Genomic DNA, 6,832 nt, shown 5'->3' on the forward strand with positions numbered 1-6,832 from the left:
CCCGCACCAAGTGAGTAGTATTAGTAGCATACAGGTCAGTGTCAATCCAGTCCTCACAAATGACCCACTTATCATCATGGAGTGACAGCCTCCCTTTCGATTGCAGCACATTCTACACCTTGTACCCCCATGACTGAATACTAGTTTGCTGCACCATATGCTGTGGCTGCAGGGGAGCACCACAAACACTGCTGTACAGACACTGCAAGCAGTTTTCAGTCGTGAGAGCCCTTGATACCACAAGACACACACCTTTCGTTCATGTCTGGATGGTACCTCTAAATGTGCAATTAGCACACATCTTCAGTTTGAGACTGATAAACTCCACAGTCAGCTACAAATTCATCTCATCTTTCATAAGGCTGATAACCTTCTTGTTCCGTGAAACAATACCATAAGGATTATTGGTCACATATGAAGACGTGTTGAGCACATCGACATGGAACCTTATTACATCATATGAGTCACAGCCCTTCACCCAATAGATGAAGCTATCTGTTTCCACATAAAGTATCTTTGGATCGGCAAAAATTAGTTTTCACAAACTCATAATGAAATTGGTACATAAGGAGTTTGGACAGGTCTAATATGCATATCCCCTCACAGACAGGCTTCAAGAATTCTAATGTGGCCTTCATCTCTCCACAGCAACAAAGTTCTTATTGAAGATTGACATTTGGTTTGGTGATACATTTCCTTATGCCACACATCCATCCCATTTCATTATAATATGAATTTCGTGGCGGTTTCTCAGTTTGATATCGTATCATCTATAAGGTTACTGATGATTGCAGTTGTGTTGGGTAGTCTAGATTCATTGAGTTTTTCCACACAATACAGATAATTGTGTAGGAAAACCCCCTCCCTTGTCACAAGCAGAAACTTTGAGTCATTGGGATATGCATCTCATGTTATGTGCATGTCCTCTTGAGGCAGAGTTTCAGCAAGTTTCTGGAGTGATGCCTCCATAAAACAAGTTTAGTAAGTGGAGCTTAATTCTTGGTATCATTTGTTTGGAGAATGAAATGTATTTTTCTAGATCCTCAGGCAGGACACTGACCTGATCCTTCTCCACACCAAAATCAGCCAATTGTTCAACAAGAAAGTGGGCATCATACCCAATCAAATTGTGAAAGCAAATGAGTTAAAAAAATTTAAAAAGATGTGGAGCCCCTCCACATCCACACCAAACTAGTGACCATCTCAAAAGATCTACTGTCAGGTCTGTATTTGATAGTTACTAATTGAGGACTTCATGGTATGTGGAGTCATGGTGTTATAAGTGCATCTGGGTGGGATTACTCACTAAGTCACATTGAAGAGATAGATAGTGGATAAAAAGTGAACTAAGGGTAGTGGTTTCAAGTGCAGAAGGAAGAAAGTGCCACGTCAAGTGCCAAGAGAAAAAACCTCTGTGATAGTCTGGTTGGGTAGGAAGAGCAGTAGTAATTTTCTTGCCATATGTGACAGATCATGCAAATGCAGGGCGATTGTTAGTTTTGGGTACAGTGCAATGCTGAGTACTGTTGTCACAGCTTAGGTCATCATTAAGAGTGTCAGTCCTTTTGAGGAGGGGCACTGCTCAGCTGGGCACCTGTGAAGTCTTCTGGGCCACCTGCAGTTTCTTTACCTGTAACTTGCCAAGATTGTCATATAAATGGTCGATTGGTCATTAATTGATGACTATGTAAAGGTTTTGGTTGGGTTTGTTTGCATTTAGCGGGCAATACAGCTTCCCTACATTGTTGGTTGCTCGGCTAGTTTACGCATGGTAGTGCCAGTTAATAATGCTGTGCTGCAGGGGTTCACCAGTATTTGTCATGTTTGTGTGTTAGTGTTATCCATAGGAGGTTAATTGTCCCTAAGTAGTATTGTTTTTGGGCTGTTGTGTTTCCAGCTATGGTTGTGAAAATGAGTATGTGTCAAGGTAATTTACACTTCAAGTTGCATACATTGCAAGCTGAACCACAGACCTCCCCCATTAGATGGCAGTGGTCCTTATGCGGAGTTTCCAGTTTTCTGGCTCACAGCAGCCCGCAGCTATGACAGTCAACTGCACTATTATACAAATCATCAACCTCCTGTGTGTATGACATGGGAACTTTGTTGCTGGAAAGCTCATCAACATCCTACAAAAGTTTATTGAGTTCAGTAAGCAGCCAAATCCCAGAATTAGCTCAATAACTACTTTTTGGTGGTTATGACCCAAATCATATGAAAACAAAACTTGATACACTGCACTGCCAATGGTATGTGTTTTCCTGTGAAAGTACTATGTGAGGCTGTAGGGTTGTCTTCGCAGTGGATTACAGGAGTGAGGAGGTGCTCGAAGTCAGTTTACACTACAAAGGGACATCACTTCTGATGGTGGTCATTCTTAAACTTCAAGAATTTACTTTCCTTTGTGGGCATGACAACATGTAATGGGTCCTGAGAAGTGCAGTCTTCTAGATGCTTTGCTGACAAACAGCTTGTGGAAAAGGCAATGAGGCACCTTAAGCAAATATGCTGTTTATGCTGATGTTTACTCAGTTGTGTGAAAAGTAGGTCAGTCATCTCTTTCGTCCATATGTAGTGATTATTATTATCATCCCATTCACAGAATAGTAGCACATTTTGATACAGCTTACACACACTGGCAGTTTCAGAGAAATGAAGGTGTCCAATGACTTTATGCCTTTCTAGTATTACCCACACTATATAAGATGTACACTGTGGATTTGTCGTATAATTTCTCTCACAAGCCAGGATTGACCACAGAAAACAAAACACACTGTTCTCAGTTTTGACACTAATATATGCTTTCCTGGTGGCTACATCCTCAGGAAGTGGGATGGAGCTAGGCCTTCCATTTATGGGATGAAAGACGTGTGTGTATATCGAGGTGTAGTACTTGGCTGAGTGCTTCACCTGATCCTCTAACTTCCATCGTGGAAAACCAGGCCTATATAGCACTGAAGGTGAAGTTATGAAACCATTTAGTGATGTAAGTGCTCAATGATATCATGCCATTTCCTGTTTGTGGGGGGAGGGGAGGGGGGACTGCATTAGTTTGCAAACATAACACTGTGCTACACATTGTGGTGGGATACTGCAGATAATTAACAGTTTTGAGGAGCTCCCTTTCCAGAACATGAAGGCATGCTTTCAGAAGGCTTGTTGGATCTCTATGTCCTCGTGCTGGTTTGTCTATGTGAGTAAATGAGATGCTTTCCTCAAATCACTTTGTAGTTTAATTGTAGAATTATGTTAATAACCTGATGCATGTCAGTAATAGGATGGGAGAGAAAACTGCTGCTTGTCACAGGATCTCTATTACTATCATTATTATTAGCAATGAACTGCAATCATCCTGTCAGTGTAGCTGGCTGCTGGAATGGGCAAGGAGGTATGTGGTGCAGTGCACCACCCTTGCGAGGTTGCCAACAGTGAGATGGAGCCCTCTGACCCAAAGGTCATAAAGAGGATCCAGACTGCAGAGATGGCTGCTGTGTGGGGGAATGAGCAATTTCAGGAACTCTCAGTCCTGACCCAGTTGGCATCAGCATTACAATGGCTGGAGAGTTGGAAGCCTGCAGGCCATTTGCAGACCAGGGCCTCCAGAGTGATGGCGCAGGTAGGGTGCTGGCTGCAGAGGCTGCCTGTGCAGCAGTGAGCCTTGTCCTCATGGAAAAAGTGTGTCTGGCAGGGCCATGTTATGTTGTCACCTTCAGCAGTCCTGACACCTGTGCCACTGCGAACTGCGGGAATTATGGTGATGGTGGTGGAGGTGGCGATAGTGCTGGTAGTGGTGGAGTAGCCCCCACAAACAATCAGCTTACCAACTGTAGAGAAAGAATAATGAAAAAATGAGCACAACATATCAGACATTGATTAAACTTGTCTGCTGCAAAGAAAGGACATTAATTGTATGTACTACAACAAAAAAAGAACAAATGGGATTAGTATATAAATTATCAATATCTCCCTTTCTCCACTATGAAACCAAATCCCCAAAGGTTGTCAGGGATTACTCTGGCATCTCCAGCTTTAAGTACTGGGATTCATGGAGCTGCAGCCCAAGTTCCGTGTCCTCCACCCACTCAGGCTTCTCTGTGTGGGGGTCAGCATGGAGCCAACTGTTCAGCTCCCCACAATCACATATGATAACATATTGATTTAAAAATGTATGTATTTACAGCACTATGACAAAAACTTTTAATGAAAAGAATATGTACTCACACTACGGCTCTGATGAATAATCTACCACTGTTGGTCACTGCTCCATGATCTCTGACGGCTGTGTAATATCACCCTCAGACTCATTGGACTGCAGCTCCTCAAAATCACCCACAACAACATATCGATTTAAGGACCTTTTTAACTGAGGCATATAGCACTAAAAAGAAAAATTCTTATGGAAGAAAAATATGTACTCACATGACAGCTGAGGCTTCTCTACAATCTCTGGGGGTTGTGAAGCACCATCCCCAGGCTCACTGGCTTGCCACCTTCGGGCCTCCAGTTGCCGACTGAGTTCAGCCAACACTCGAAGTATATAGGCTACAACAACAACAACAACAACAACAATAAGGATTATTATATGCTACTAACACACACTTTTAATACTACAAAATCTGAACATACCAATGAAAACCCATGTACTTATATGGCAATTCCTTCAAGTAGTTAGAGTGGCATGGGAGCTTGCTACTGCCACATTGCTTGCTGTTGAGGACTGCATTGTCATTCCTTCCACTGACTGCAGCTGAAATCAATGAGAAACAAACAAATGTGACTGCATACTAGATCAGAATGAGGATGACAGTGGAGGGAATGGAATTTATGTTTGCTCAAGGTCCACCCCTAATTTATTGGGAACCAATAGCAAGGTGGTATCTTGAGGAAAAGCCAGGTCTGCAGGCTCAGACACATTATGGGGGATGAGGAAGAGTGTCCTTCAACCTTATTTGAAACACTTCTTTAGGAGTCCTTCAGAGAATTGCTTCACTCTTTGTTGACATCTTTCAAGTGTTATGGTGTTCCAGGAATCCCTTTATTCTTTGTCACCATCTTTCAAATGTTTAAGTGTTCCAGGAATCCCTTTGCTCATTGTCAGCATCTTTCAAGAGTGCAGATGTTCCAAGAATCCTTTCACTCTTTGTTAATGTTTCAGGTAGTGTTTAAGAGGGCTTTATGAGCAGTGACTCCCCTGGGCCTAGGGAAAACCTAAGTCTGCAGACTCCAACACTTTTTGGAAGAGGTGGTCTGCAGACAGGTATCTTTTGCTATAGTTCACATGGTCAAGCTTCCTGGCACATAAAAAAACGTATTTCAGAACGTTCCAGTTTGCCAGTGGAAAGCAGGAAGCATATTGTTCAATGTCCTGGTATCTCCTTGAGTGAGATTTAAGTGCTCAGGTGTTCCAGGAAGGATAGGAGGGCTTTGAACAACCTGAGGTAAGTCTTTGAACCACCCTCTATGGGTTTCCACAAGCCAGAGGACACCTGTTTTCATTCTAGGAAATGCACTTGGTGGTCTTAGTGAGAAGACTGGACACACATTTTTCATGATGTGTTAGATGCATTGTTTTTCCCTAGTTCAGGTGGTCAGTGTGCAGGCATTCCACAGATATACTGAAGGTGCCATTCAACAACAAAGTAGGCTGCTGTTAGTGCAAGACTCCTGGGGTACTACAATCCATCACAAGCTGCCGACAAAGCTGTTACTGGAATTGAAAGCATTGCCCACAGTGACAGATGCTCAGCATAGCCCTCATGAAGAAAGGCACCTGACTGTGCAAGACTTATGTAGTTAATGCAGAGACTGCTAGATGACACAAGTATGCAGTCTGAGCACCAGCCATGTACTAGTTCCAACAGCTGCCACTTAGCACTGCACATGGCAGCTTCTGCACTCAGTGCACAGATTGCTTTGAGCTGTGGCACCAAGTGAACATACTGTTGCAAGAGCTGATTGTGTAGCAGCCACCAAATGTGCAGGAACGAGTGCCCGCAGTAGCATGATTACATATAATGTTCCTCTCTTGGAAAGTGCAGGCGGATATCTTTTCACAATATATAGATTCCATTTGAGGTACATAGGGTGCTTCTTTATGATCCATAGGTGAAGTTTTGGTGTACTGTATTTCATGACATTTGCAATATTTTTGGGTCTTTAGCTGTGCATACAGATGTTTATAATTTCTTATGATCTGTAGGTGGAATTTAGGTGAAATTTTTAACTGTGTTAGTATACTGTTTTTTATGATGTTTGGAGTGCGTACTTTATGTTTGTATGATCTGTAGATGAGATTTTCAGATATACTATTTACTGCACTTACTGGATTTCTGTTGCTGTGCATATGATATTTTCTTTAAACTCATCCAGATTGATGTCCTTTAATAGTGTAATTAGTGCATGTAGTTGTTTTTTGACCCAACACAGTAATACTTGCACCTCTCTGAGCTTTTACCACCAATTTCTGGCAGTATTGTGAACTTATGAAAATTCCTCAAACAGGATAACACCTGCACGTCCCAGAAATGATGAAATAAAGACATGTCCTTCCACACCAATGGCTCAGCATACCCTGAGCTTTTGTTGGCAAGGTTGAGAGGTGGAGAGGGGGCAGGGCTGGGATGGGAGGGGATGGAAGGGTTGGGAGGATTGAGGATTTCCTGGAGGGATGATGGCAGGGGAAAGAGGATTAATTGATCAATTCAATTAATTAGTCAATTGTTTGATATTAATTTTATATCAAAATTGTGCCAGCCTTGGCTCTGTCCCACTACCAGAGTTTACACACTGAATGCAACACCCTGTGCTGTCACTGGTGGGCATGCAACCTGTT

The sequence above is a fragment of the Schistocerca gregaria genome, chromosome 2 (assembly GCF_023897955.1).
Source record: "Schistocerca gregaria isolate iqSchGreg1 chromosome 2, iqSchGreg1.2, whole genome shotgun sequence".
Taxonomy (NCBI): domain Eukaryota; kingdom Metazoa; phylum Arthropoda; class Insecta; order Orthoptera; family Acrididae; genus Schistocerca; species Schistocerca gregaria.